Here is a 25,371-nt window from a genome sequence, read left to right as displayed (position 1 = left end):
GAGTCTTATTTGTTGTGATCTAGATAGGAATACATGCATGATAAGAGAATGTAACAACAGCATCATGTATTTGCACATATTAATTCATGGAAAGCTTGATTTGTGTAATAATTTCTTGAAAACAATGGATTGAACTCATGACTGCTGATGGAAGTACTGATGAAGTTATCACCAAGCCACAGTTTCAAATCAAGAAATCCTAAAGCACTTTATTGCCCAAAGGATGCAATCTGCAGCTTTCAAGAGTATGACACTATCAGCTGACATAGTGATACAGCGAATCGATTTTGCAGCACTGTGTAGTGTTGACTGATACAAAGTGCCTAATGGAGCCATATGCAGATTACAGTGGTTGAAAATGTGACTACAGTCATTTGCTGTTGTGAATGACGAACTCCCTCCCCAATCATATTCAGTTTATGATTGATTGAAGATTATCAATTTAAAGAGCTTCTAAGCCTTACACCAGAATTTTTCTGATGGCTGCACAGCTCAATATAAAAATTATTTCTAACCCCTGCTGCATTGTGCAAGGAAGAGTGTCTAGAGAATGGTTTTTCTTAGTATCGCCACATAGGAAATATATTGTGGGTGCACTGGCAGTGTAACAGATAAAGCTGTCTGTGCAAGAACCTTTAGAATGTACCAAATCAAGCTTTTTTGTGGAGTAAACTTCCATTTTTTTGTCAAGACATCATACTGATGAAAATTGAGATGTTCTGGATGGTTGCTGGAAACCAGTTAAGAGCAAACAAGCACTACTTCAAATGCTACAATACCTCCAACCTAATTTGTTGTACAATCTTTCTAAAATCTAATTCAGAAAAGTGTAGATTTTTTTCATTGATCTACACTCATGCCATATTCTTTCATATATACAGATTCTGATATGATAACAGAGATATGAAAACATCTGACACTGAGTGTCAGCTTTTGCCTGTAGCATCATCAACTTAGTGGACAGTGTCATTTTGCCTTTATGGAATATGGCAACCATGATGTCACACATTCAACACATGAACAGATGAAAACAATCTTAGTGTATCAAATACAATCAAAATAATTCCCACAACATAAGACCAACAGGTCATCCACAGAAATTAGGGGATTCTGGATAGGGACAAACAAAATAAACAATGTTTGTAATATAAAACACATGTTGTAATGGTACAGAATTTTGAATGTGTCACTGTGGAGTATTTCTGCCTCAACAATATACGGTAATGTATCCCATCTAATTTGTTGTATATGAATGTTGCTCATTTTTACAATAATAACTACTTCATATAAAACTATAATGTGTTTCTTTCGCACTTTCTTTGTTGCATGTGTGACACAGATCAGTTGCGAGCTGGCAGACGTCTTAGTGTGGCACAGAAATTTCACCTCATCAAATGAAGTCTTCATCATATCGACAGCCATCTATCGCAATAAGAAGTCCAAGCCTATGAAAAACATACTGTGGAGACTATTACTCAATAAATGAACACACACGAATAACTGAATCTCAATGTTGTGATCATCTATGTGGATTTACTAGTCTGCCATTGAGTGCCTCCCCAGGTGGCACACAGAGAAATGTTCACCAGATATGGTAGATACTAGAGAAATAAAATACACGGGGTGGACCAAAAGTAACAGCTGCTGCCTTGTAGAATTATATTGGCTTATCAAGGGCTAAAGGAAGAAAACCTTGAAAATAAATTACTGGTCCCCAGGTTGGAGGTTGTGCAATGGGCCATATCCTCACTCACACGAAAAATTAAAATGCAAAAAACCTAGTAATATGCCTTGGAAGAAAATGTAATCCTGGACTGGTGAAGAAAAAAGGAAAATGGCAAATGCTGAAATGTGCAAGGTATCTCCACAAAATTGAATATATTAGCAACAGAACTTGATTTGTTCAAAATGGATAGGGTCATACCCTCCGAGACCAAGAAAAATGCAAAGGTAAAGAATAACTTAGTAATGATGTGCATTAGGACTGTTGATATGTTTAAAAATATCGGGTATTCAATGTATCAATATTTAAAAAAAGTATCATTATTAGCCATTGATATATCGGAAAAAAATATCAATATATCAATGAAAAAGCTATTGATGTACCGGCCTATAAAAATTGCACATTGTAAATACACTGCCAGTTTTAGAGCTGTATATTTAAATACTGATTTAACCAACAATGGAAAATCCAGGATGGAATGTAACAATATTAGAGAAGGAAAGTTGCTGCCATATAGCAGAGATGTCGAGTTGCGATAGGCACAATGCGTGCACACGCACACACGCACCAGAGCAACTGATTGATTTATTATTAGATATTCTGGAGGAGACATGGAGGAGATACAGAGAGACAGAAACTGTCAATAACATGCATCTCTCAGGCCGCCCAAGGGCTATTACTGCAATGGATGACCGCTACCTACAGATTATGGCTCGAGGAACCCTGACGGCAATGCCACCATGTTGAACAATGCTTTTCACGGAGCCACAGGACGTCATGTTATGACCCAAACTGTGTGCAATAGGTTGCATGATGCACAACTACACTCCCGACGCCCATCTCTGCAACCACAACACCATCCAGTGTGGTACAGACGGACCCAACAACATGCCGAATGGACCGCTCAGAATTGGCATCTCGTTCTCTTCACCAATGAGTGTCACATAAGCTTTCTATCAGACAATTGTCAGAGATGTGTCTGGATGCAACCCCGTCAGGCTGAACGCCTTAGGCACACTGTCCAGCGAGTGCAGCAAGGTGGAGGTTCCCTGTTGTATTGGGGTGGCATTATATGGGGCTGACGTATGCCACTGGTGGTCTTGGAGGGCACCGTAATTGCTTTACGATACGTGAATGCCATCCTCTGACCGATAGTGCAACCATATTGGCAGCATACTGGCGAGGCATTCATCTTCATGGATGACAATTCGCGCCCCAATCGTGCACATCTTGTGAATGACTTCATTCAGGATAACAACATCGCTCGACTAGTGGGGCCAGCAGGTTCTCCAAACATGAACCCTATTGAACATGTCTAGGATAGATTGAAAAGGGCTGTTTATGGACGACATGACCAACCAACTACTCTGAGGGATCTACGCCGAATTGCCATTGAGAAGTGAGACAATCTGGACCAATAGTGCCTTGATGAACTTGTGGATAGTATACCACAACAACTACAGGCATGCATCAATGCAAGAGGACGTGCTACTGGGTATTAGAGGTACCTGTGTGTACAGCAATCTGGGCCTGCACCTCTGAAGGTCTCTACTTGCACCATAGGGTGGTGGGGTTTCGGGTTCCGCTGGATAGGTTAGAAGTCCACTGCAGAGAGCAGGCGGCTACAGGGGTAGCAGGGGTCGTGTGGCGTAGACTGGGCACTTTTTAGGTTACATGGCCTCGGGCAAGTACAGAAAGGGCAACAGCCTCAAAGGGTGCGGTGCAAAGTCAGGATATGTGGGGACGAAGCAGCAATCGGTATTTTAATAGTAAACTGTTGAAGCTGCATTGGTAAAGTACTGGAACTTCAAGTGCTGATAGAAAGCACCGAAGCTGAAATCGTTATAGGCACGGAAAGCTGACTGAAGCCAGAGAAAACTTCTGCTGAAATTTTTACAAAGGCACAGACGGTGTTTAGAATGGATAGATTGCATGCAACCAGTGGTGGTGTGTTTGTCGCTGTTAGTAGTAGTTTATCCTGTAGTGAAATAGAAGTGGATAGTTCCTGTGAATTATTATGGGTGGAGGTTATACTCAACAACCGAGCTCCCTACTCAGCAGCATTAGTGGCAGAACAACTGAGAGAAAATCTGGAATACAATTCACATAAATTTCCTCAGCATGTTATAGTCTTAGGCGGAGATTTCAATTTACCAGATATAGACTGGGGCAATCAGATGTTTAGGATGGGTGGTAGGGACAGAGCATCGAGTGACATTACACTGAGTGCACTATCCAAAAATTACCTCGAGCAATTAAACAGAGAACCGACTCGTGGAGATAACATCTTGGACCTACTGATAACAAACAGACACGAACTTTTCGACTCTGTAAGCGCAGAACAGAGAATCAGTGATCATAAGGCCGTTGCACCATCCCTGAATATGGAAGTAAATAGGAATATAAAAAAAAGGGAGGAAGGTTTATCTGTTTAGCAAGAGTAATATGAGGCAGATGGCAGATTTCAGACTACCTAACAGATCACAACGAAAATTTCTGTTTTTTTTTTTAATTTTTTTTTTTTTTAGGGCACTCAACTACTAAGGTCATTAGCGCCCAGTAACAAACGTTAGTGCACTAATAGCATAGAAAAACGCAAGGGGGCAACACCAAAAAGTACTTACAAAGACACAGATAAACAAAATAAAAGAGTTATATCTTTTTGGACAAGTCCGTCAATGTAATAAAACTAAGGATACGAGCAGCTGCTCGAGCGTCGTCAGCTAAAAGTTCCTGTAAGGTAGACGGCAGACAAAGGACAACACAAGAGTGAATAAAATGAGGATAGGACAATAAAACATGGCGCACCATCAATGGATGACCACAGGGGCACTGCAGGGCGGGGTCATCGGACAACAGGTAGCGGTGGCTAAACCGGCAATGCCCAATCCGCAACCTGGCCAAAACTACCACCTCTTGCCAGGAAGGGCGTGAGAAGATCGTCCAAGCTGTCGGGATTGGTTTGATGGCCCTAAGCTTATTTTCATGGAGAGAGGGCCAAGCCTCATGCCACAATGATGAAATGCGCCGACAAAGAACCACACTAACATCAGTTGATGGGACACAAAAAGAAGCTGTTCGAGGCAGGAGGACAGCAGCATTGGCTGCAGGATCCACAGCTTCGTTCCCCGGCACACCAAAGTGGCCAGGAATCCACAAAGAAAGGAACCGAGTGCCGGTATCAGCTAGCGACTGAAGGGGAACGTTGAATTCGTGGCATGAGCGGGTGGTCCGAATATGGGTCACGGAGACACTGAATGGCGCTCAAAGAATCAGAGCAGATGGCATAGGCAGAATGTCGATGGCGGCGGATATACTGAACAGCCTGATAGAGCACAAAAAGCTCAGCTGTAAAGCTTGAACACTGGTCAAGGAGACGGTATTGAAAGGTATAATCCATAACGACAAAGGCACATCCGGCATCAGCCGTAGTCTTGGAGCCCTCTGTGTAAATAAAGACATTATTAGTGAGCTTCAAACGAAGTTCAACAAACCTTGAGTGGTATACCGAATCCGTGGTCCTCTCCTTTGGGAGCAAGCTGAGTTCAAGGTGAACGCGAACCTGAGCCTGGAGCCAAAGTGGCGTCGGGCTCTCACCCACCCGAAAAGTCGTAGGGCGGGTAAAATCAAGTTGCTGAAGCAGGCGACGAAAGCGAACTCCAGGATGTAACACGGCAGAGACATACAGCCCATATTGGTGGTCAAGAGAGTCGTCAAAGAAAGAAAAATATGATGGGTGGTCGGGCATTGACATCAGTCGGCAGGCGTACCGACAAGACAACATATCGCACCGGTAGTTTAGCCGTAATTTGGCAGCTTCGGCATACAGTCTTTCAACAGGACTGGTGTAGAATGCTTCAGTAGCCAGACATAACCCCCGATGGTGGATAGAGTTTAGACAGCGTAAGATGGACGGCCGGGCAGAAGAGCAGACAAAGCTCCCATAATCCAGCTTTGATCGGACAATGGGCCGATATAAGTGAAGCAGGACCATTCGATCTGCTCCCCATGACGTACTGCTGAGAACACAGAGGACATTTAGGGGACGGGTACAACAAGCAGCCAAGTGGAGACCAGCAAAGTTTCCTGTCAAATGTAAGGCCTAAAAATTTTGTTGTCTCCACAAATGGGAGAGCAAGGGGAGTGAGATGTAAGGACGGTGGAAGAAACTGTTTGCAACGCCAGAAGTTCATACAGACCGTTTTCTCACCAGAAAAACGGAAACCGTTAGCGACACTCCAGGAATATGGATGGTCAAGAGAACGCTGAAGACAGCGCTCCAGGAAACATGTACGCTGCAGTAGATCGTAAAGTTGTCCACAAAAAGGGAGCCTGAAACGTCAGCTGGAAGGCAATCCATTATTGGATTGATAGCTATGGCAAAAAGGGCCAGGCTCAAAATGGAGCCCTGGGGCACCCCATTCTCCTGGTGAAAGGCATCTGACAAAACAGAACCCACATGTACACTGAACATTCGATCCATTAAAAATGCATTAATAAAAAGAGGGAGGCGACTGCGTAGGCCCCAAGTGTGCATGGTGCAGAGAATGCCCGCCCTCCAACAAGTGTTGTAAGCTTTCTTCAAATCTAAGAACACAGCCACCGTCTGGCGCTTACGCAAAAAATTGTTCAGAATGAAGGTCGACAAGGTAACTAGGTGGTCAACACCAGAGCGGCGCCTACGAAAGCCACATTGGACATTGGTAAGGAGACGTTTAGATTAAAGCAGCCAAACCTATCGAGAATTTACCATGCGCTCCATTACCTTGCAGACGCACCTGGTAAGGGAGATGGGGCGATAACTGGAAGGAAGGTATTTGTCCTTTCCTGGTTTGGGTGTGGGACAACAATTGCTTCATGCCGGCGTGTGGGAACATTACCTTCAGTCCAGATGCGATTATAGGCGCAAAGAAGAAAGCCTTTACCTGCAGGAGAAAGGTTCTTCAGCATCTGAATATAGATACCATCGGGCCCCGGAGCAGAGGATCGAGACCGGGCGAGTGCACTTCCGAGTTCCTGCATTGTGAAGGTGGCATTGTAACTTTCACGATTCAAAGACTGGAAAGAAGGAGGCTGTGCCTCCTCTGCTTGTTTAAAGGGGAGGCAGGCAGGGTGGTAATGGGCAGAGCTCAAAACCTCCACGAAAAAGTGGCCGAAGGCATTTGAGACATCCTCAGGATCCACAAGGACTTCATTCGCTACAGTCAGGCCAGAAATCAGGGAGTGGACCTTGGTGACAGCCGGCACAGGCCACCCCCAGACAATCGAAGAAGAAGTAAAACTGTTGAATGAGCTGGTGAAAGCCACCCAGCAAGCCTTTTTGCTTTCTTTGATAACACGATGACATTGTGCACAGAGTCGTTTGTAACTGATACAGTTCGCCATCGTAGGGTGGTGTTGGAAGGTGCGTAAAGCACGTCGCCGAGCATGAATAGCGTCACTGCATGCTGTAGTTCACCAGGGGACTGGAACTTGACATGGAGAAGAGGAAGTACGAGGGATGGAATATTCAGCAGCATTGAGAATAACATCCGTGAGGTATGCGACCTGACTATCGCAGTTGGAGAAGTTTTGATCATGGAAGGTCGCCAGGGAGGTGAAAAGCCCCCAGTCGGCTTTGGAGATGTTACAGCTAGTGGAACGTGGAGAAGGGGTGGGATGCAGGAGATGGATTACGCAGGGGGAAATGGTCGCCTGAGTTTGTGTCAGACAGAGCATACCACTCGAACCGACGTGCAAGTTTGATAGAGCATATTGAGAGGTCCAAGTGGGAATAGGTATGCACTGCGTCCGAAAGGAAGGTAGGTGCACCAGTATTTAAGCAGACTAGATTGAGGTGGTTGAAAAGGTCTGCCAAGAGGAAGCCTCTCGGGCAGGATGCTGGAGAGCCCCAAAGGGGATGGTGGGCATTAAACCCTCCAATCAACAAAAAATGGTGTAGAACGCTGAGCAATCAGTTGTAACATGTCTTCCCTAGTAAAGGCAGACGATTATGGGGTGTAAACAGTACAAATGGAAAATGTGAAAGTGGGTAGAGTAATTCGGATGGCAACTGCCTGCAGATCTGTGTGCAATGTGATTGGATCGTACTAGACATCATCCCGAACCAGCAACATGGCCCCTCCATGAGCCGGAATACCTGCCACAGGGGGTAGGTCAAAATGCACGGAGGTATAGTGTGCCAGGTCAATACAATCACATGTGCATAACTTCGTTTCTTGGAGACCTACGACAATCGGGCAGTGCATTTGAAGGAGCAATTTTAGTTCCTCTCGGTTGGACCGAATGCCGCGAATATTCCATTGAAGAAGTGCCATTATGAAAACGAAAAGAAAAAGAAGAAACAAGAATGGGTCACCTCGATAGCCGCTGAGGGCCTGGCTTCGAGGGAGCACTGCTGCTGCAATCGATAGGTGGTGAGTCATGGTCCATCAGCTCAACAGTTGCGTCTGCCCCCTTCCTGAGCTGGTCAGGAGGGGCAGCTTCCTCTGCTGGTGAAAGCCCAGATGATCGGCTACAAGCGGTGCGGCCTGGCGAAACTGAAGGTGGCCGGGGACGGCAAACGCTGGGTGGCGCAGGAGAAGAAACGCGCCTCGGCGGAGATGGAGAACTCTTTTTTTGATGAGCCTTCTTTGAAGAATTATGTTTTGTCGAAAGAACAGTTGATGGCTGTGAAGTTTGTGGACGCAAGAAATCTTCACGTGTCGGTTCTTTTTTTAAGGTCCGAGCATCTGATTTAGAGGTCCTCGTCTTAGCAGTAACAGATGATGATGTTTGAGCCTTAGGGTTGGTGGGAGGAAGAGGAGACGTTGATCGGGCGATCTTAGCACTGGCTGATCTGATGACCGAATCACTAAATGGTAGATCGCATGTCTGTGTAGCTACCTCCCTGGTAGGCCGAGGAGAGGTGAGAACGGTACTGTATTTACCTGCCGGAAGCACAGTGGGCTTTCTGCTATTGAATAACTTGCGAGCAGCCGAGGTCAACACCTTCTCTTTCACTCTAATTTCCTGTATCCTTTTCTCATCTTTGTAGATGGGGCAATCTTGAGAGGAGGCAGCATGGTCGCACATACAGTTGATGCAACGAGGGGACGGAGGTGGACAGTCACCCTCATGGGCGTCCCTGCCACAGGTAACGCATTTAGCCGCACTTGAACAAGACTGTCGTGTATGGTTAAACCGCTGACATTGGTAACACCTTGTAGGGTTGGGTACATACGGCTGAACAGAAATGATTTCATAACCCGCTTTAATTCGTGAAGGCAATTGCACATTGTCGAATGTCAGGAATATGGTTCGGGTCGGTATGGAGTCCTTGTCGACCCTTTTCACGACCCGATGGACGACCGTCACTCCCTGATCAGGGAGGAAAGGTTGGTTGGTTGGTTTGGGGGGATGAAAGGGACCAGACTGCTACGGTCATCGGTCCCTTTTTCCAAATACAAAGAACACCCACAGAGAATAAAAACGAGGAACAGAATAGATCACAGACGATACAGAACAAGAGAAACGGAGACAAGGACAAGACAAAACGAACTAAAATCACACAGAGTGTGACAGTGGTTGGCCGACCATAGAAATAAAAAAGGGAAAGCCAACCACTTAAAAACACATTAAAAGATCAGTTTAAAATCATAGGCCAAAGGCCAGAATCAACACAAAAAATAAAATAAAACAGAATCACTCAGATGAAAGAATAAAAACTCCCTGCCCTAATAAAACGTAAAACTAAGGCAGCCATAACAGGGTCATCAGATAAAACGGCAGGGAGCGTATCAGGCAGCGCAAATGTCTGCCTGACCACAGCTAAAAGGGGGCAGGCCAACAGAATGTGGGCCACCGTCAAAGCCGCCTCGCAGCGACATACAGGAGGGTCCTCCCGGCGCAGTAAATAACTGTGTGTTAGCCGGGAGTGGCCAATGCGGAGCCGACAAAGGACGACTGAGTCCCTGCGGTTGGCTCGCATGGAGGACCGCCACACAGTCGTCGTCTCCTTAATGGCACGGAGTTTATTGGGTGTAATCCGATCGCGCCATTCAGCGTCCCAAAGCGCAAAAACTTTTCGGCGGAGGACTGCCCGCAAATCAGCCTCTGGGAGGCCAACATCCAGAGATGGTTTACTCGTGGCCTCTTTCGCCAGGCGGTCAACATGTTCATTGCCCGGAATACCGACATGACCGGGGGTCCACACAAAGACCACAGAGCGGCCGCAACGCGCAAGAGTATGCAGGGACTCATGGATAGCCATCACCAGACGAGAACGAGGAAAACACTGGTCGAGAGCTCGTAAACCGCTCAGGGAATCGCTACAGATAACGAAGGACTCACCTGAGCAGGAGCGGATATACTCTAGGGCTCGAAAGATGGCGACTAGCTCAGCAGTGTAAATGCTGCAGCCAGCCGCCAAGGACCGTTGTTCGGAATGGTCCCCTAGAGTTAGCGCATACCCGACACGACCAGCAACCATTGAACCGTCGGTGTAAACAATTCCAGAGCCCTGATACGTGGCCAGGATTGAATAAAAGCGGCGGCGGAAGGCCTCTGGAGGGACCGAGTCCTTCGAGCCCTGTGCCAAGTCGAGCCGAAGGCAAGGGCGAGGAACACACCACGGGGGTGTACGCAGAGGCGCCCGGAAAGGATGTGAAACAGGGAAAAACCCAAGCCCGCAGAGAAGCTCTTTGACGCGTACGGCGATCGGACAACCCGACCGGGGCCGATGGTCTGGCAGATGGATGACTGACTGCGGGAACAGGACACGATAATTTGAATGCCCGGGCAAGCTTAGAACATGGGCAGCATAAGCGGCCAGCAAACGTTGGCGCCGGAACCGCAGTGGAGGTACACCTGCCTCCACTAGTACGCTGTCCACAGGGCTGGTGCGGAAAGCACCAGTGGCAAGGCGTATCCCGCTGTGGAGAATTGGGTCCAGCACCCGTAACGCAGATGGGGATGCTGAGCCATAAGCTAGGCTCCCGTAATCCAGACGGGACTGGATTAACGCCTGGTAAAGCTGCAACAGGGTAGAGCGGTCGGCGCCCCAGCGGGTGTGGCTCAAGCATCTCAGAGCGTTTAGATGCCGCCAACACGTCTGTTTAAGCTGCTGGATATGAGGCAGCCAAGTCAACCGGGCATCGAAAACCACCCCCAAAAACCTGTGGGTCTCCACCACAGCAAGGAGTTCGTCGGCAAGATAAAGCCGTGGCTCAGGATGGACTGTTCGGCGCCGGCAGAAATGCATAACGCGGGTCTTGGCTGCCGAAAACTGAAACCCATGCGCTACAGCCCAAGACTGCGCCTTACGGATAGCGCCCTGTAGCTGCCGTTCAACAGCTGCAATGCCAGTAGAGCTGTAATAAAGGCAGAAGTCGTCAGCATACAGGGAAGCAGAGACAGAATTTCCCACGGCCGCAGCGAGCCCGTCTCCTGGACGTGGGTGGAACTATAGGAGGCTGCGACTTGCACGCGGAAGGTACGATACGACAGGAAATTGCGGATAAAGATCGGCAGAGGGCCCCGAAGACCCCATCCATGAAGCGTAGAAAGGATGTGATGACGCCATGTCGTATCGTACGCCTTCCGCATGTCGAAAAAGACAGCGACCAGGTGCTGACAGCGGGCAAAGGCAGTACGGATGGCCGACTCCAGGCTCACCAGATTGTCGGCGGCGGAGCGGCCTTTCCGGAACCCACCCTGAGACGGAGCCAGAAGGCCCCGAGACTCCAGTACCCAATTTAAGCGCTGGCTCACCATCCGTTCGAGAAGCTTACAAAGAACGTTGGTGAGGCTAATGGGGCGGTAGCTGTCCACCTCCAGAGGGGTCTTTCCAGGTTTCAAAACGGGGATGACAACGCCTTCCCGCCATTGCGACGGAAACACCCCATCGACCCAAAGACGGTTGTAAAGATCGAGAAGGTGCCGCTGGCAGTCCACTGAAAGGTGTTCCAGCATCTGACAGTGGATGCCATCTGGCCCAGGAGCGGTATCAGGGCAAGCAGCTAGGGCACTGCGAAATTCCCACTCACTGAATGGAGCATTGTAAGATTCTGGGTGGTTGGTGCGAAACGAAAGGCTCCGACGTTCCATCCGCTCTTTAATGGAGCGGAAGGCCTGGGGGTAATTCGCAGAAGCGGAACTCATAGCAAAATGCTCTGCTAAGCGATTGGCAATGACGTCGGAGTCAGTACAAACTGCTCCATTCAGTAAGAGCGCAGGGACGCTGGCAGGGGTCCGATAGCCGTAGACGCGTCGAATCTTGGCCCAGACCTGCGAAGGAGTGACATGGAGGCCAATGGTGGACACATACCGCTCCCAGCACTCCTTCTTGCCTTGGCGGATAAGGAGGCGGGCCCGCGCACGCAGCCGTTTGAAGGCGATAAGGTGGTCTAAGGAGGGATGTCGCTTGTGACGCTGGAGCACCCGCCGGCGATCTTTAATCACTTCAGCGATCTCAGGCGACCACCAAGGCACAGCCTTCCGCCGAGGGGACCCAGAAGAACGGGGAATGGCAGATTCGGCGGCAGTAACGATGCCGGTGGTGACCGATTGAACCACCGCATCAATGTCGTCATTAGAGAGAGACTCAAGCGCGGCAGTGGAGGAGAACAAGTCCCAGTCAGCCTTATTCATAGCCCATCTGCTAGGGCGCCCAGAAGAGTGACACTGTGGTAGTGACAGAAAGATCGGAAAGTGGTCACTACCACACAGGAGAGAGGAAAGGCAGAATCTCCTCATCAGTTAGTCCGTCGAGTGACCTGGTATACATCTACATCTACACGACTACTCTGCAATTCACATTTAAGTGCTTGGCAGAGGGTTCATTGAACCACAATCATACTATCTCTCTAACCATTCCACTCCCGAACAGCGCGTGGGAAAAACGAACACCTAAACCTTTCTGTTCAAGCTCTGATTTCTCTTATTTTATTTTGATGACCATTCCTACCTATGTAGGTTGGGCTCAACAAAATATTTTCGCATTCGAAAGAGAAAGGTGGTGACTGAAATTTTGTAAATAGATCTTGCCGCGACGAAAAACATCTTTGCTTTAATGACTTCCATCCCAACTCGCGTATCCTATCTGCCACACTCTCTCCCCTATTACGTGATAATACAAAACAAGCTGCCCTTTTTTGCACCCTTTCGATGTCCTCCGTCAATCCCACCTGGTAAGGATCCCACACCGCGCAGCAATATTCTAACAGAGGATGAACGAGTGTAGTGTAAGCTGTCTCTTTAGTGGACTTGTTGCATCTTCTAAGTGTCCTGCCAATGAAACGCAACCTTTGGTTCGCCTTCCCCACAGTATTATATATGTGGTCTTTCCAACTGAAGTTGTTCGTGATTTTAACACCCAGGTACTTAGTTGAATTGACAGCCTTGAGAATTTTACTATTTATCGAGTAATCGAATTCCAATGGATTTCTTTTGGAACTCATGTGGATCACCTCACACTTTTCGTTATTTAGTGTCAACTGCTGCCTGCCACACCATATAGCAATCTTTTCTGAATCGCTTTGCAACTGATACTGGTCTTCGGATGACCTAACTAGACGGTAAATTACAGCATCATCTGCGAACAACCTAAGAGAACTGCTCAGATTGTCACCCAGGTCATTTATATAGATCAGGAACAGCAGAGGTCCAGGACGCTTCCCTGGGGAACACCTGATATCACTTCAGTTTTACTCGATGATTTGCTGTCTATTACTACGAACTGCGATCTTCCTGACAGGAAATCACGAATCCAGTCGCACAACTGAGACGATACCCCATAGGCCCGCAGCTTGATTAGAAGTCTCTTGTGAGGAACGGTGTCAAAAGCTTTCCGGAAATCCAGAAATACGGAATCAACCTGAGATCCCCTGTCGATAGCGGCCATTACTTCGTGCGAATAAAGAGCTAGCTGCGTTGCACAAGAACGATGTTTTCTGAAACCATGCTGATTACGTATCAATAGATCGTTCCCTTCGAGGTGATTCATAATGTTTTAATATAGTATATGCTCCAAAACCCTACTGCAAACCGACATCAATGATACAGGTCTGTAGTTCGATGGATTACTCCTACTACCCTTCTTAAACACTGGTGCGACCTGCGCAATTTTCCAATCTGTAGGTACAGATCTATCAGTGAGCGAGCGGTTGTATATGATTGCTAAGTAGGGAGCTATTGTATCAGCGTAATCTGAAAGAAAGCTAATCGGTATACAATATGGGCCTGAAGACTTGCCTGTATCACGCGATTTGAGTTGCTCGGCAACCCCTAAGGTATCTACTTCTAAGAAACTCGTGCTAGCAGCTGTTCGTGTTTCAAATTCTGGAATATTCCATTCGTCTTCCCTGGTGAAGGAATTTTGGAAAACTGCATTCAATAACTCCGCTTTAGCGGCACAGTAGTCGGTAACAGTACCATCGGCATTGAGCAGCGAAGGTATTGACTGCGTCTTGCCGCTTGTGTACTTTACATACGACCAGAATTTCTTCGGATTTTCTACCAAATTTTGAGACAATGTTTCGTTGTGGAACCTATTAAAGGCATCTCGCATTGAAGTCCGTGCCAAATTTCGCGCGTCTGTATATTTTAGCCAATCTTTGGAATTTCGCGTTCTTCTGAACTTTGCGTGCTTTTTCCGTTGCCTCTGCAACAGCGTTCGGACCTGTTTTGTGTACCATGGGGGATCAGTTCCATCTCTTACCAATTTATGAGGTATGAATCTCTCAATTGCTGTTGCTACTATATCTTTGAATTTGAGCCACATCTCGTCTACACTTGCATAGTTAGTTCGGAAGGAATCGAGATTGTCTCTTAGGAAGGCTTCTAGTGACACTTGATCCGCTTTTTTAAATAATGTTATTTTGCGTTTGTTTTTGGTGGATTTGGAAGAAACGGTATTGAGCCTAGCTACAACGACCTTGTGATCACTAATCCCTGTATCAGTCATGATGCTGTCTATTAGCTCTGGATTGTTTGTGGGTAAGAGGTCAAGTGTGTTTTCGCAACCATTTACAATTCGTGTGGGTTCGTGGACTAACTGCTTGAAATACTTTTTTGAGAAAGCATTTAGGACAATATCGGAAGATGTTTTCTGCCTACCACTGGTTTTGAACAAGTATTTTTGCCAACATATCGAGGGAAGATTGAAGCCCCCACCAAGTATAACCGTATGAGTGGGATAATTATTTGTAACGAGACTCAAATTTTCTCTGAACTGTTCAGCAACTATATCACCCGAGTCTAGGGGTCGGTAGAAGGGGCCAATTATTAACTTAGTTCGGCTGTTAAGTATAACCTCCACCCATACCAATTCGCACGGAGTATCTACTTCGACTTTACTACAAGATAAACGACTACTGGCAGACACAAAAACTCCACCACCAATTCTGCCTAATCTATCTTTCGTGAACACCATCTGAGACTTCGTAAAAATTTCTGCAGAACTTATTTCAGGCTTTAGACAGCTTTCTGTACCTATAACGATTTCAGCTTCTGTGCTTTCTATCAGCGCTTGTAGCTCAAGGACTTTCCCAGCACAACTACAACAATTTACAACTACAATTCCGACTGTTCCTTGATCCAAGCACGTCCTGTATTTGTCATGCACCCTTTGAGATTGCAGCCCACCCCGTACTTTCCCGAGGCCTTCTAACCTAAAAAACTGCCCAGTCCACGTCACACAGCCTCCGCTACCCGTGTAGCCACCAGCTGAGTGTAGTGAACTCCTGACCTATTCAGCGGAACCCGAAACCCCACCACCCTATGGCGCAGCCAACACGGTCGCAAAACCGTCTGAGCCTCTGATTCAGACCCCTCCATCCGGCTCTGCACCAAAGGTCCGTAGTCGGTTCTGTCAACGATGCTGCAGATGGTGAGCTCTGCCTTCATCTCGTAAGCAAGACCGGCAGCCTTCACCACATCAGGTAGCCGCTGGAATCCAGAGAGAATTTCCTCAGATCCAAAGCGACACACATCATTAGTGCCAACATGTGCCACTGGCTGCACCCTGTGCTCTTCATGGCATCCGGAAGGACCCTTTCCACATCACTAATGACTCCACCCTGAATGCACATGGAGTGCACACTGGATTTCTTCCCCTCCTTAGCCGCCGTATCCCTAAGTGGCCCCTTTACGAGCCTAACATTGGAGCTCCCAACTACCAATAAGCCCACCCTCTGCGATTGCCCGGACCTTTAAGGCTGAGAATGATCCTCTGAAACAGGGCAGGCAGCTGCATCTGGCTCAGCCAGAGACAGTGCCTGAAAACTGTTTGTCAGACGCACCTGGGAGGCTTTCTGATCAGCCTCCAGGGACGTCTTTCGCTGCCTGCCATGCCTTCGAACGACCTCCCAATCAACCACAGGCGAGAGCTCAGCCCCACTGTGGGCAGCAACCGGGGCAACCACAGCGGCAGACCGATCTGGGAACGGACGGGACGAGGTTGACATCCCCATGATACCCAAGTCCGGCTCCCCACAGTGGTGCCCATTGGCAACAGCATCAAGCTGCGCGACCGAAGTCAGCGCCGCTTGCAGCTGTGAGCGAAGGGATGCCAACTCAGCCCTCATCCGAACACAGCAATCACAGTCCCTGTCCATTCTAATCGATGTTGAAAAACAGTTACTGAAATACGAGTCCGTGCCTAGATAACGCAAGGGAAACACGCAAAGAATGTATGAACTAAGCTGTACAAATGCCTAACGACTGCACTACAATCCGCCTGAATTTACGATTACAGTAACTAAAACTCTAAACTACACCTCCTATACGAAACTCACACGCAATTTAAGTTAGAATTTACGAAGTAAACACTAAAGCGCGATGCTACAACTCTCAAATACTATAATACGCCCGAAATTTATGAATTAAACAATGCAAGTACCCAAAAACACGCAAAGAAATTAAGAATTAAACTATGTAACAAGTAAGTAAGCTAAGAGTATACGACTTGCTGCTGGCAGGCGGCAGGGAGCACACCACACCATGCGACGAATTCAAGGTGCGGTGGGCCTCCACCCATACAGGAAATGTGTGCAAGAGAGTGGCTTGAAGTAATTTTTGGGCCTGGAAGGCGCTCTCTGTCTCCAACAGCAAGGTACTGTTGCGCAACCGAATACAAGATTTCCCTGGTCCTGCAACCGCATCTACACCCTTCTGAATGACAAAAGGGCTGACTGTTGAGAAATCGTGACTGTCAGATCTTGTGACAACAAGAAACTTTGGTGCTGGTGGTAGAATTTTCGGAACAGGAGTTACATCTAGCTTTCTTTTTTGGGCAGAAGACAGGGAAGAAGAAGAAGAAAAAGAGAAATCCATTGCGGATGAATCCCCCATTACTGCCAGCGTCTCCGATGGCATGCTCCTTCCTTGTGGCGGGCCTCACAGATGGCACTTCCGCATTAGGTGATTGTTCACACCTAAAGTCACACCTAAAGTCACACCTCCCGAGAAACTGACGGAGGGACCAATCGGTACGTTCGGAAGGTAACAGCTCAGGCAGTCACCCCTCCCTGCGTTTGGCCTTTATCAGGGGGTACGTGCGTGCCTTACTTGTCTACCCAGGGCGGGGAATTACGCATTACCCCGTCACCGGCTACGCGTGCGATGGCTTTCAGACATGCACAGGGAGGAAAGAAGAAAGAGAGAGAGGGATAGAGGGATAGAAGAAAGAATTTCAAATGCCGAAGCGGAGAATAAGACGTGGAAAAGAAGACAAGGAGAATAGGGCAAGGAGAATGAGGCAGAGAGAGAAGTAAGGGCATGAAAGCAAGGAGAAGAGTGAACGTAGGGAAAGACCAATACAGGAAGAAAGCGTGAGGATGGAGAAAAACAAAGGAAACAGGATCTTGGAGATTTCAAACGTCTGTCTCCCGACCCAGGCTCGATACATTACCCCCAAGAAGAGGGAGTGTGAAGGGGAGGTACGGGGGGGGGGGGGGGGGGGGGGGAGATCGAGGACGAGGAGGGATGGGGAAGGGGGATAGTGCAGCCCGGACAGGAAGGAGAATTGCACCAGTTCGGGCACCTGTGCTCACCACGCACATATCCACAAAAGAGTTGTGGACCCACTGAGGGAAATTTCTGTTCCGACACTGACAATGTTACCTGTTTATGGAAAAAGTTCAAGGCATTCGTAAAACGCATTTTAGACAGGTACGTGCTGAGTAAAACTGTGAGGGACGGGAAAAACCCACCGTGGTTCAACAACAAAGTTAGGAAACTACTGCGAAAGCAAAGAGAGCTTCACTGCAATTTTAAACGCAGCCAAAACCTCTCGGACAAACAGAAGCTAAACGATGTCAAAGTTAGCGTAAGGAGGGCTATGCGCGAAGTGTTCAGTGAATTCGAAAGTAAAATTCTATGTACCGAACAGACAAAACATCCTATGAAGTTCTGTTCTTACGTGAAATCAGTAAGTGGATCGAAATAGCATATCGAGACACTCTGGGATGATAATGGCACTGAAACAGAGATTCACACGCGTAAAGCTGTTTCACAGAGGAAGACCACGCTGCAGTTCCTTCTCTAAATCCTCGCACGAACGAAAAAATGGCTGACATTGAAATAAGTGTCCAAGGAATAGAAATGCAACTGAAATCATCCAACAGACAAAAGTCCACTCGACCTGACGGGATACCAATTCGATTCTGCACAGAGTATGTGAAAAAACTTGCCCCCTTTCTGACAGCTGTGTACCGCAAGTATCTAGAGGAATGGAAGGTTCAAAATGATTGGAAAAGAGCACATGTATTTCCAGTTTTCAAGAAGGGTCATCGAGCAGATGCGCAAAACTATAGGCCTATATCTCTGACATTGATCTGTTGTAGAATTTTAGAACATGTTTTTTGCTCGCCTATCATGGCATTTCTGGAAACCCAGAATCTACTCTGTATGAATCAATATGGATTCCGGAAATAGCAATCGTGTGAGACCCAACTCACTTTACTTGTTCATGAGACCAAGAAAATATTAGATACAGGCTCACAGGTAGATGCCATTTTCCTTGACTTCCAGAAGGCGTTCGATACACTTCCGCACTGTCGCCTAATAAACAAAGTAAGAGCCTATGGGATATCGGACCAGCTGTGTGGCTGGATTGAAGAGTTTTTAGCAAACAGAACACAGCATGTTGTTCTCAATGGAGAGACATCTACAGACATTAAAGTAACCTCTGGCGTGCCACAGGGGAGTGTTATGGGGCCATTGCTTTTCACAATATATATAAATGATCTAGTATATAGTGTCAGAAGTTCCATGCAGCTTTTCGCAGATGATGTTGTAGTATACAGAGAAGATGTAGCATTAGAAAATTGCAGTGAAATGCAGGAAGATCTGCAGTGGATAGGCACTTGGTGCAGGGAGTGGCAACTGACCCTTAACATAGACAAATGTAATGTACTGTGAATAAATAGAAAGAAGGATCCTTTATTGTATGATTATATGATAGCAGAACAAACAGTGGTAGCAGTTACTTCTGTAAAATATCTGGGAGTATGTGTACGCAACTATTTGAAGTGGAATGATCATATAAAATTAATTGTTGGTAAGGTGGGTTCCAGGTTGAGATTCATTGGGAGAGTCCTTAGAAAATTTTGTCCATCAACAAAGGAGGTGGCTTACGAAACACTCGGTCGACCAATACTTGAGTATTGCTCATCAGTGTGGGATCCGTACCAGGTCAGGTTGACAGAGGAGATAGAGAAGATCCAAAGTAGAGCGGCGCGTTTCATCACAGGGTTATTTGGTAAGCGTGATAGCGTTATGGGGCTGTTTAGCAAACTCAAGTGGCAGACTCCGCAAGAGTGCAAGACTCTGCGGTGTAGCTTGCTGTCCAAGTTTCGAGAGGGTGCGTTTCAGGATGAGGTATCTAATATATTGCTTCCCCCTACTTATACCTCCCAAGGAGATCGCGGATGTAAAATTAGAGAGATTCGAGTACGCACGGAAGCTTTCCGGCAGCCGTTCTTCCTGCGGACCGTGCAATTGGAACAGGAAAGGGAGGTGAGCCGTGGTAAAAATTGCTGTTTTGAAGAGCGCACCGCAGCACATAGTGTGAAGCAGTTGCCCTCCGTTTCTGGAGGTGGCGCCACTGTGGCGATCGCAGCTTTGGTGTCTCCCTCTGGTGGGAAAGGTTGCCTGTTCATGTGCATTTAAGGGGCACTGTGAGCTCTCCAGTTGGTCAGTCTCTCATCCCCAGCTTGCTAGTCTGTCTCTCATCCGCATTTGTTAGGCAGTTAGTGTGTCTGTCGTTCGGAGTGCTAGTATGTCTGTCGTTCGGATCAACCTTTAAAGCCGGCTAAATGAGAGTCTTTCCACTCCGCCAGTAAGAACTCAGGGAGTGGTCGCCCGGTCGGGGCTTAGTTCCTGCATCTGAGTCTGCGCATTAGGCCGCCAATCTGCTCAAGGTTGCTCAGGCAATGGTCATTGGCAGTTGGATCGATCGGTTGGTCGGTCGCGCACTGAGACACAAGATGACTTATCTGTCTTGAGCGTCGGCGCATGTGAGGTCGCCATGTGAGTCCAGTGGGCCGCGGGGTACAGCAAGGGGTAGTGACTTCGCGGTCGACACGAGAGTAACAGGAGTCAACCCACGACATCAGTCTAGCCGGTGCAAGCTGCAACGCCGTGAGATGGGAGATTGGCGCGACTTCCTGCGTCCGTTGACGCAGCTGGCAGCGGACAGTTCGGGAGAGCGATTTGGGGGTGCTGCGCCAGGTCTTCTCGAAAAATTGCTTTTTATTAGAAGTTAAGCAATTGGTGATATGTTGTTTGATTTACTCTTGTTAAATTCTGCTTGTTTTCTTGGTGAGGTCACCAGCCGTTTTGCTTTGGGGTTGTTCCACCATTCTTCTCCGTTTGCCCACCCGCGGGAAGGTGGTTGTTTATAAATTGGGTGGTCTGTTTTTCCCTTGTGGAGTAGGGGCGGGTAAGACCAACCTGTGGTTCAGGTTGTTCGGTAATCTCCCTATCAATCTACCGGGTAGCAGCTGCCTCTGTCATGTTTGTCAGATTTGGTGTGTTATCGAATTTATTGCTTGGAGTGTAACGGCCTAATACCTGAAATATGTTTTGATCTTTGGAAATTTTGATATTATTGCCTATGATTTTGAGAGGTGGTATCTGTGGACTGTAGAGCATCTTAACTATTGTTTGGCCAACCTTGTAGAATTTTATATAAGATTGCATTTCATGGGCTTTAATTTAAATGATCATTTTAGTATATAAAGTTGCCACCCTTTCACCGTAAGAATTTTCTTAGAAGTTAAAATCAAGTTGCAGCTTCGGTGGCAAGGTTAATATTTTAATTGTTAGTGTTTTGTATCATTTCCATCCCTCCTATGGGAGGGTGCACAGTTTGTGTGCTTGTGTAAATTGTTAAAACTCTTTGTTTAAAGTTATCTGGTGTGTTGCCTCTTTCAGAGGCTGTTGTGACCGGTCGTAACTACGGCCATGTCAAAAGGGAGCGGCAAGGTTCTCTGCCCGAAAGCTCATACAGTCAAAACTTGTTTCTTTCTGCCTCTGAATAAATTGTAACTTTGATATTTAGAGGCTCCTTTCTGATTATAATTTTAAATCTGTTTCTTTAAAAAAAAAATGCTTTTAGGCACTATTAAAGTGAATAAAATTCCCATTTGTTAAAAGGAATTTGGTTATGATTTCATCAGTTACTCCCTGGCAACTACTTCCATGCTAACATAGTGTGATTAAATGTGTTAATGTTCTTGATGAATCGCTAGTAAATAAAATAAATTCTTACGAATATTCTTTGAAAATAAATCACGGTTTAGGAGTTAATGACAGTGGCACGTAAAGTGCCCTCTGCCACACACCGTTGGGTGGCTTGTGGAGTATAAATGTTGATGTAGATAGTGGTACAACACGCAATGTGTGGGTTTCATGAGCAATAAAAAGGGCAGAAATGATGTTTATGTTGATCTCTATTCCAATTTTCGGTACAGGTTTCTGAACTCTCGGAACCAGGGTGATGTACAACTTTCTGGTGTGTGTAGTTATGTATCCTACTTACCATATGTTTTATACCCTCATTTCATTGTTTTCTTTGTTTGTGATCTTGCGGTATATTTTTTGTGAATTGGATCTGAAATTGATATTTAAGTCACGTTTTGTGGAGTGGACAATGAGCCAACTTCAATTTTTTTTTTCTTTTTAATACAAAAGTTAGGAGTCACTGAAGAGTACTTTAACAGTCATACCAGCATTTGTGGGATTAAATCATGTATGCATGTTGAATGAAGGTTTTATATCAATGTACTTCCAACGGCTACATGTGGACATGTCAGAAAAGCGTGGTGGTTCATTTGGCACAGTATATGGTTCAAGATATTGACTCTGCCTCTCTGTTACAGTTATGACGACATTTTTCTTACGAGTCAAATATGCCATGCTTGAAATTGGTGCTTGTGAATGGCCAGTGACTGCTTTCAGTATGTAGAGAGGGATGTGATGAACTCAATAAATATAAGGGACCAGTAGGGTGGCCAAGGGTGATACTAAAGTCAACGAATATCATTTTGATAAGAAAAGCGTGGAAGTGGGCATCAAGTAGTTGGTCTCTGAATTTTTGGGGCTGTTATTTCAGGTCAGGATTGACCTGTGTTTTTATTATTTCAATCTCTTAAACTGTGTTATTTTATTATGTTTGGTCATGATACAGTACACATATATGCACCAACTTGAGCATTCGATACCACCCATTGCCTTTAAGCCACGATGTGCTGAGATGTATTTGTTTATGAGCTGACATTTCAAAATACCCTCTGGTATTATTTCTGTTCACGAGTCTGTCTTTCATGAGAAATTTTAAACATAGTAAGTTTGATTACTTATTATCTTAATGCTGTGTAATCTTTCACCTTTCGGTATTGGTATCATTCTTTCAAGTTGAGGTATTTAAGTCAACTGATGTTAATTTTTACGTTTTTTCACTAAGTGCGTTATTGTCACGTTTTGGCTTTTTGTTTTGGTTTTCTTTATTTGTAGGCCTATAGGTCTTTTTCATTCAGCTGGACAGGTTTTGTGATTCTTTTTTATACCCGTTATTGTTGGTCTGTGTTTTTTTTTAAACGAATGTTGTATCGTGTTATTTCGATTTGTACATTTTATACAATTGTGATTTGCGGTTGTTATTTTAGTTTATCCCGCCAAACTCCGAAATTTCTCGCAGTTTTTCTAGTAGCATCAGTAATTATTACTCAGAATTTGCACGATTCTGTTTCTGAGGTTTATATCTTCGTGCTGTGGCAACGTGTATTTTCTAATTGTTCACCATTTTCAAATCGTGTTTGTGTAGCATCTTGTACCATTCTGACACTGTACAATATACAGAGCGACCAGCAATATTTTTCAAGCTTGGGAGCCTCCTTCAATACATTGGACAAACCGTCAATACTGCTCTCAGAGGTCAATATTATTGCGCAATGCTCTGTACTGCACAACAAATGTTCAGCAATTGAGAGGGTCTTTAGGTCTTCCTACGGCGTCATTAGACAAAGCCAACGTGTGGTATCGAACATTCTTGTTTATCCCATAACGAAGCGTCGATTATTTATATGCAGTAGCCTTAATTGTTTTCTCGCGCGCAAACCGGGGGGGGGCGGGGGGGGGGGGGGGGATGGACGTGAGGCAATAATACCGCTATTGTAGCATTAATAGTTGATCTTTTATTGTTCCCCTTTCAACCACAAACGGTTTGTTAGGGTCTTTCTAAGATTCTCGTAATCAGCTTTCTGTGGTAAACATGCCATGATGATGCTGGGAAGAAAAGAAGAAGAAACTATTAATCTGATGGTAGAGTTCGTGCTTTACGTTGAAAAAAATTGTAGAACTATCGCTTCCACGATTCTAAAACCGTGAGAAGGTACAGGCAACCCGATGGCTACTCAAGGAAACAAGCATCAGGTGACAAAAGAGCAACACCGGCACTCCTTACATCTTCAAGTTCTCCGCAAGTCACACCACCGCCGTTGAAGGCCGTAACAGACTACTCGAAGCGAGAGAACCGTCGGAAGACTGAAAGACGCTAGGTAGAAGAAGTGACAATATCGCTGCTGGGGACTACAACAATGGGAGCAAGCGATGTTCATGGATGAGTCGCGATTTGGCCTGCGATCACCTGAGGGTAGAATGGCAGTCTGGAGAAGACCTGTGGAAATGTATTAGCTTGCACATTCTCATCCAGGATGCTTTTTACGAATGGTTCTCTGACGGTGTGCACAAGTATCAGTATGACGGATTCGTCATTGCGGAACACTGAGGCCTTATAATAAGCACATCAGTATGTGGAGGAATCCTCTTGGAGCATGTTATGCAAGCGGCCCATACCCCCAGCTCACGGGGAAAAAAAAAATGCCAGGTGCTTTTCTTTCAGGAAAATGATCTGAAAATCGCTATTAAGCAGGTTTTTAATGGGATTGAAATGAACTTTCTTATGGCTTCTTACATGTCGCCATTTGTCTTCCAGAATATTGGAAGCACTCCTTGCCGGTCGCCCTAAAAAGATCGTATGAGCGGACTTTCCATTATGCTCTTTGCATCATTTCCTGGCGATAGCTTTATGCTAAGGTACGATGATAAACATTCATTTGTTTACGAGAATTATGGAAGAGTTGTTTGATGAGGCGGGGGACTCATGCTATTGGACCGCTCGACAAACTGCTTTGAATCCTATTAAGCATACCAGCTGAGAAGGGCCTACTAGCAGTATTCAGTGACCATACATGGCCTCTTGGAGGCCCTCCTGAGAGAATGAGAGAAGATTCCTCAAGATGACATCAAGGCATTAATCACGAGCAAGTCTGAAGGGTTGGAAGCTTCACGGTGCAAGAGAATGTCATACACGCTTCTGAAGATGCGAGGAGAGCTCAGTGAATTGTAGAAATCCAAAATAATTTTTAGCACCTAAATAGGACCGTACCACAACATTGTCATATCAAGTTCGAAATATCAGCATTAAACATTAGACAGCGCCACGACATACTAAAAAGCTGCCTCATCCCACAAGATGCAATTCAAATCCGCCACGCTTAGAGCTAAATCGAGCAACCCTGCCTCAAACACTACACATTTACATCATGAGCCAAAGCACACAAACGGTACCGTACGTTTCGATTGTACTAACGGGGGAAAGGATCATGCTAGGAATATTCATTGTGATGGAGTTTCAAGCTGCAAGAAGGAAATTAACCAAACACAGGTATGCTGTGATTGCAGAAATACAGATTATATGTATGGGATCTGCAGGGGAGACAGCGAAGGTGTTCATGAGTGGACAAGAAGATCGATAAATTACTGGCGGGAAATATTGCTAGGAACACTTATGCGTTTTCGCGCAACTTCAGACATTTTTGAAAGTGGGCAGTTTAAGTAGCAATTTTTTTAAAAAGTGAGATAAATCCGGTATTCATGGGCGGATCAGGAAGAATATTCGACAAGACATTCGCCTTGACTAGTAACATAATACTTGCTACAGATAACCACTATGTTCTTTACAACGTTTTTCTCATGTTTCCTACACCACTGCTCGAAGACTACTAGTAGTATCGTACAGTCTTTTGTACACACTTACTTTAACATTATACCGCGGTGGTGGTGGTGGTGGTTAGTGTTTAACGGCCCGTCGACAACGAGGTCAT

At 46.0% G+C, this 25,371-nt stretch overlaps 1 protein-coding gene across 1 annotated transcript in view; it reads right to left on the bottom strand.

Annotated features, from left to right (window-relative positions):
• LOC126172609 (BRISC complex subunit FAM175B-like) overlaps positions 1-25,371 on the bottom strand; it is a 139,606-nt gene that overhangs the window by 112,923 nt on the left and 1,312 nt on the right. The gene's annotated exons all lie outside the window — the stretch shown is intronic.

The sequence above is a fragment of the Schistocerca cancellata genome, chromosome 1, assembly GCF_023864275.1.
Source record: "Schistocerca cancellata isolate TAMUIC-IGC-003103 chromosome 1, iqSchCanc2.1, whole genome shotgun sequence".
Taxonomy (NCBI): domain Eukaryota; kingdom Metazoa; phylum Arthropoda; class Insecta; order Orthoptera; family Acrididae; genus Schistocerca; species Schistocerca cancellata.
Note: the sequence above shows the minus strand (reverse complement) of the source record. Positions and strands in the feature narration are given on the sequence as shown.